The sequence below is a fragment of the Trichomycterus rosablanca genome, chromosome 21 (genome assembly GCF_030014385.1).
Source record: "Trichomycterus rosablanca isolate fTriRos1 chromosome 21, fTriRos1.hap1, whole genome shotgun sequence".
NCBI classification, from domain to species: domain Eukaryota; kingdom Metazoa; phylum Chordata; class Actinopteri; order Siluriformes; family Trichomycteridae; genus Trichomycterus; species Trichomycterus rosablanca.
In genome coordinates this window covers 16332412-16339479 of record NC_086008.1, presented here as the reverse complement: position 1 = coordinate 16339479, position 7068 = coordinate 16332412, and positions in this window count along the sequence as shown.

Sequence of the window (7068 nt, the reverse complement as noted above, 5' to 3'; positions counted from 1 at the left end):
TTGGACGCATTAAAAATCGGTAGAAAAAGGTAGAAAATGCATAAAAAAGGTACCTTACACTACTTCTGTGATGGCAGCATTTAAGCATTAATAATCGAGGGTACGCATACTGGACTGGCCTGTCTGCAGTCCTGACCTGTCTCCAATAGAAAATTTTTGGAGAATGTGGAAACAAAAATGTAATAAAAATAAAAAATAATAGTATAAGTATCCACTCTGCATAGTAGTATGAAAAGTTTCTGAAGGGTAGACCTGTTACAGAATATCACCAGACCTTAACAGTCTAGCAAGGAAGTGGTATGCCACATAGACACACAAGTGTAGTGTCCATGGTTGTAGCACTCTACTTACTACCTCTAGAACTCAAGCATGATTTATTAAGAACTTATTGTAATTAATAAAGAGTAATGTTAGGATTTTGAAGATTTCTGCCTGCTTGTTGGCTTATCTTTTTTGTGAAAGGAAAGCTGCATGATATCCACAAAAAATTCCAAAAATAATTTGCAGAATGTAAAACTAATAGTTATTTAACTTAAGGGTGGCCTATATAGAATAATTTGAATGAATAACAGATAGATTGAACAAAGCATACGTAAAAAATTAAATTAATTTTAACAAAAGTTATAACAAGTAAAAAGCATAACGAATTTAAGTTTATCATCTTTCAGTACATTCTGTGTGAATGAGTTTAGTCTAACAGTAAGTCCTGGACATTGTGAGTGCAAACTCTGCAGACTTCCATCATTTCTAGCAGGAGTGGCATTGTTGGCAGGACAGCCTTAAACTTGCAGACTTCAGACTTAGGTGAGTTAAAAGGTTCACGTCAGAGCCAACTTGGGGTAAAAAACAGAGGACATATTAAAATGTAATATGAACAACCTCACTAATTGTAAGGTGTCAGTTGTGCAGAGAAAATAATGAGACTCTTGCACCCCTAATTACAGCACGTGTGCACATTTTTATGTGCAGTTTCAGTTATTTTGTTTAGCACCTCTTTTTATGTCTTATTTATATCTTTTTTTTTATATATCTTTCTTTCCTTCACTACACAAGCTTAATAGAAACCCTGCGAGATCCCAGACTAAGTATGTCAGTAATCTGTCAGCACAACTGATTGAGTAGGTGTATATATTATGTCCCTTTGTGTTGCAAACCAGCCATATAAAAACCGTGGCAGGCTGGTTGCTAGTGCTAATTAGCCTATCAAATCTGAACCCGATCTTTATTTAATGTTAGAGTCTTAATACACATTAATGATTTTGCAGATTTGTATTACATAGTAACCAAAGACAATACACAAATATTGGAAAGAAAATAATAGTGATTTGATAAAGGGAATGTTAGCACACATAGCAGGCTAGCTAGATAGCAAACTACCCGCCTGCCTCACTGTCTCTGACTGCATAATCTTGGGTGTGGTAATAGAGGTGAAGACATCTGAAGACACTAACATTTCAGGTTTATTAAAATAGGTTTTAGTGGGTTATTTTGTCTGTAAACTAATTAAATAGATGCATGATGGAGATTCATGGCCAGATCCAACAGCAAATGATTTTGTTCTGTCACCTCTCAGATTTCTCTCTCCTTGATGTAATGTTTTCAGTTTTGATCATTTCACAGTAGCTTAATAAAACTGTTTCTTAATTTGTTTGTTTATTAAGATTTTAATGCCATATTTTACTCTTTGATTACATTCATGACAGGAACGGTAGTTACTCATTACACAAGGTTCTTCAGTTCACACAAGGTTATATCAAACATAGTCATGGACAATTTAATATCTCCAGTACATCTCACTTGCATGTCTTTGGACTCTAGGAGGAAACCGGAGCACCTGGAGTAAACCCACACATACACGGGGAGAACATGCAGACTCCACACAGAAAGAAGCCGGACCGCCCCACCTGGGGATTGAACCTAGGACCTTCTTGCTTTGAGGCGTCAGTGCTACCCACTTAGCCTGTTTCTTAATTTAGTTTCTTAATGTTTCTTAAAAATTGGGGTCAGACATCAGAGCTAAGTCCTTTTTAAAAAGGTAGAATTCAAATAATCATAAAATATGTCAGATAAAGTAGCTGTAGACATAACAGAACCAACCTCACCAAGTAATACTGTAAACATCTTTGTACTTTACTAATTGCTAAGTTTTCTCATTTAAAGTGAGCATTTGATGAGTATTTTATATGTGGATGATATTTTTAAGATTTTGGTATTTTAAATTTAAAGATTTTTTTTATTTAAAATTACATGAAATTATTTTTTCCAATATTTAACAAAAATATTTTACTATCCCATCTGCATTTTAAGCACCCACATGGTCTCCCAACTTTAAGGAACTGTTGTGATATATAGGGAGCTGTTAAATGTACCTATATCTTGCTATTTACATTCAGTTAGGGTTGCCAGTTATTAGGCATGAAAAAATATGTTGCTTAATGTTACCTGTTAATCTGTTTGAGGTTTATATGATTGTAATAATTCTGTAATGATGTTTCTTATTATTATTTAAAAATTTTAGCATTCACTAATTTTTAAATAAAGCTCACTAAAGTTAACTCTTAAAAGAAAATAAACAGCATAATGTAACTACAATAAACGTAAAGTGATAGCTTGTGGTAAAGAAGGAACTCCAAAATTCTTAGAGTCTACCCTGGCCGTAAAATTGGAAGCCAAGGTGCACACAACTAAAAGGCTAAAACATAAATAATAAATAAATAATTAGAAAAAAAAAAAAAGAATTAAAAATAAAATAAATGTAAGAACTTTGTACAATCAGAATCATCAATTCAAACTGTTGTTCTCTCATTTTTATTAAAACACACCCTTTGCCATTAAGGTTTTATATTCGGTTTTATAGGAATTAATGTACAAATTAATTAATTCCTTTTTTCATTGTATGTTTTAACACTGCTTCATTCTGTTCAGGGTTGCAATAGGTCCAGTTCTGACCTGACTGCATGCCTTGGGACTTGTGGGAGGAAACTAAAGGAATCAATCACTTGGAGGAATCAAACCCATAATCCAAGGCAAATATAGATCTAAATTATATACATGTAAATGGTTATCAATGTTTGTCAGGATATTCTACTTCATTCATATTAAAGTGTTATTATTTTACTTTTATAATTCACTGCAAGTCATGTGAAGAAATTAGGACAAATTATACAATAACAATTTAACACCTCATGAAAACTTTTTATTAATGTATTTGAACATATAGACCTTTAATCTTCATTTTAACAATATGAGAAATTGAGGTTATATAACTAAACAAATAAATGTATCTATCTATTGATACAAATGTATCAAAATGATTTATGAAAAGTAGCTAAAAGAAATGCAATTTTTGTTAAGAAAAAAGCACATTACCACTTCCCTAGTAAAAAAAAATATGCACTTAATTGCTTTTAAATTATACTGAGATTTGAAGATGCCGCTGTAAAACACAGCAGCACACGATCTAACATCTTGAACTTGTGAGTTCAATCTCAGCTCTGCTACAAGGACAATGATAAGCTTGAAGCTGAAGTAGTTATACTCTTTGTTGGCAGACAACTGAAAATAGAGATTAGTGCGTGACTGATTAATCGGGACTATAAAGACAAAAAAAATTTACTCTAAAGTAAATATATTTGATGTCTATTTTTACAACATTAAGTTGACTCAAAGCGCATAATAGTAACTGATTAAATGTGTTCCAGGCATGGAGTTAAATTCACATGCTGTAATATGCTTAAAGTTGAATTAAATATACTTACAATAGTCCCAGTTTAGTACAGTTTAGCACCCCTAACATAATTAAAGACAAGCTTTTGTATTATTTTTGGTATAATTAAAGTATAATAAGTACATTAATAATAAGTGGTTGTTCTATTTTAGCATTCTTTAGGTGCATTGATCATTCGTGTGAAAGCAAGTGCACTATAGTGCACTGTGGCATATTAAAGATTAGTATACTTAAGTCTTTTTTTTTACCAGGGATTAAAATGCTTAAAATAAGTATCAGGTGTTTTAAAATGTTCAAATAGTAGATATTATCATGGCCAGATCCAGAGCACTCTGAGGTCCTCAGAAAAAAGGTTGTAGATGCATATATGCCTGAGAAATTACAAACATCTCAATTCTAGCAAGTTCAGTCCAAAAGCAGACAGCAAGGTGTGTAAAAAAGTTTCCGACAATTCTAAAATGTCATCACAGGACCTACAGCTAGCTCTGCCACAGCTGATGTCAAAATGCATGCTCCACCATTAGAAAGAGCCTGTACAAATTACATTTTCATGGGAGATGTGCAAAGATAAAACCCTTGCTGTAAAAAAAAACCCATCAAGGCAAGATTAACACCAGTACTTCTGGAACAATGCACATTGGACAAATCAATTCAAAGCTGAATTACTTGGGAACAATAACAGAAGACACAAACCAAACACAGCATGCAAGAACCTCATACCAACTATGAAGCATGGGTGTGGAAATGTCACAATTTGCAGCAGGGCCTGGCAATCTTACCACTGTAGGATCTATAATTAATGTATTAATTGCATCACATGGTTTTTTTATATATATATTTTCTTTATGCATTTTCTCCACTTTTTCTCCCTTTTTAGCGCGTCCAATTGCCCCATTGCATCATGCTTGCCGATCGCTGCTCTGATTGAAAAGAACGAAGCTAACCCATGCCCCCTCCGACAGGTGGGCAGCAATGCCATATGCATTTTATCACCTACACTTTGAGGAGTGCAGTGCAGCTTAGCTACGTGTACGGAAGGACACACCCTAACAGCACTCTTTACTCATCTCTGTGCAGACGCCATCAATCAGCCAGCAGAGGTCGTAATTGCACCGGTCATGATGGAGAGAGACCCCATCTGGCCAATAGTTGTTCATGTGGCCGCTTGGCCTCAACCGGCAAGGCAGAGCTAAGATTCGATATGATGTATTCGAGATCCCAGCATGTGTTTTTACCGCTGCGCCACCTGAGCGGCCCCACAGCACATGGTTTTGGAGTAAAATGTAAAATCATCTGTCCAATTACACTAAAACAGAAAATGGTCCTTACCAATCTGTTGCCACAAACTTTGAGGCAACCAACTTTTTACTGCACTTAGAGTTTTATTTCTGGGGCTGCACAGTGGCTCAGGGGGAAGCACTTTCACCTCAAAGCAAGAAGGTCCTGGGTTCGACCTCAGGGGGTCCAAGTCCTATCTGTGTGGAGTTTGCATGTTCTCCCCGTGTCTGTGTGGGTTTCCTCTAGAAGCTCTGGTTTCCTCCGGAAGCTCTGGATTCCTCCCACAGTCCAAAGACGTGCAAGTGAGGTGAACTGGAGATACAAAATTGTCCATGACTGTGTTTGACAAACTTGTGAACTGATGAATCATGTGTAACGAGTAACTACCGTTTCTGTCATTAATGTAACCAAAGTGTGTAAACAAGACGTTAAAATCCTAATAAATAAATAAATAAATAGACTTTTAAACTACACCTGAAGCAACAGGGGTTTGATTCTAGTCTTCAGTCACTGTAAGGACAGTAGTTCTCTTCAAGCGTATTTTCGTATTTTCTCCTTTTATCACCCGGAGAGCGAGCGAGCGAAAGAGGGAGAGAACACTGCAAAAGTATGTTTTATTTTACTCTACCAATATTTCTTCCAAACTGAAAATGACAACTGGTCCATTTTTTAATACAATGATTTTAAACTTTAAACAATGCAAAGTAAACAAGTTCATATTAATTTTAAAATAACTCAATACTGAAGACAGAAATATTTGTTGAAATAACCAAGATTTTCAATGTTTTCAAGATTTTCTTCACGTTCATGTTCTGTCTTACATTGCTGTTGTGTGACTTTATGCTACTCTTGGTACAGAAATTCAGCAGCTCAGCTTTGTTTGATGGCTTGTGACCATCAATTTTCTCCTTGATCACATTCCATTCATGTCTGTAGATGGCTGGCTGGCCATTACAGTCTCTCGATCTGGCAGGCATCTCTTAACTTATATTATTGGACACATAAGAGATGCCAACCTTACTCCATTTCTCTAAGGTCCAATACTTAAGATCCTTTGCAAAGACCAGCCTGGCTCTTCTTATGTTCACTGCTAATCAAGGATGCATTTTTCTAGCATTGCACAACTTCAGCCCTGCCCCTAAAAGCCTGTTTCAAAACAATTTCTGCATGCACTTTTTGGTTTGTTTGTTGAATACTATTCTTTTTGCAGGTGACTTGATGTCATCCTGGTCAGTGGAGAGGTTTTTTTAATTAACTGTGAGTGATTAAGTATAGATTCATGGGTAAAAATGGAAATTTAAAAGTGGCATTTAGGTTGCTCAATTTGCACAGCAGTAAACACGCTAGCCCACCATGGCTGACACTGAGTTCAAATCTCAGCTCTATCATCAGCCGACTGGGCACCTGTATGGACAATAATTGGCTTGTCCGCGGAAGAGGGACTGGAGGGATTAATAACTGCTGCAGTTACTGGGTCTGTCTGAAAACCTAGTGAGCTTTCTACATAGACAGCATCTTACATCATCCTACCCATGCTCCCGATAAGAAGCCTGTCTAAGTTTTTAGATACCTTAAAATACTGCCTACTGAGGAGCCTCAATTAAGTAATAATTAGACTGAATAACAAGGGAGCATCCAACATCTCCTCAGTGGCAAAGGCAATCCCAGCATTTAGTGCAGCACAACTTTTCTCACAAAAAATTACAAATTTAGCAGATGAACGTGGGGCAACAAACTAGTTCTTTTCAAAGTAAATACGTTCTAATAGAGTTTTAATTTGTATAAAGGTGTACAAATGTAATTTATTTGTAAATACATTTGGTGGCACGCTAGCAAGTTGTGTCACTATGGGTTGTGTGTTCCCATAAATGTTATATTTAGCAAATAAATAGTAATTGTGTAAAAAAACATCCAGATGTTTGTTCTTCGTAGATGTGATGGTAACTTATTTTACAAAACATGAAATACAAACCAACAAACATGAAATACAGCAATCAGGGAGGTACAAATTTTTGCATAAGACTAAATGTATATCAAATTATTCATAGTATATTAAACTTTAC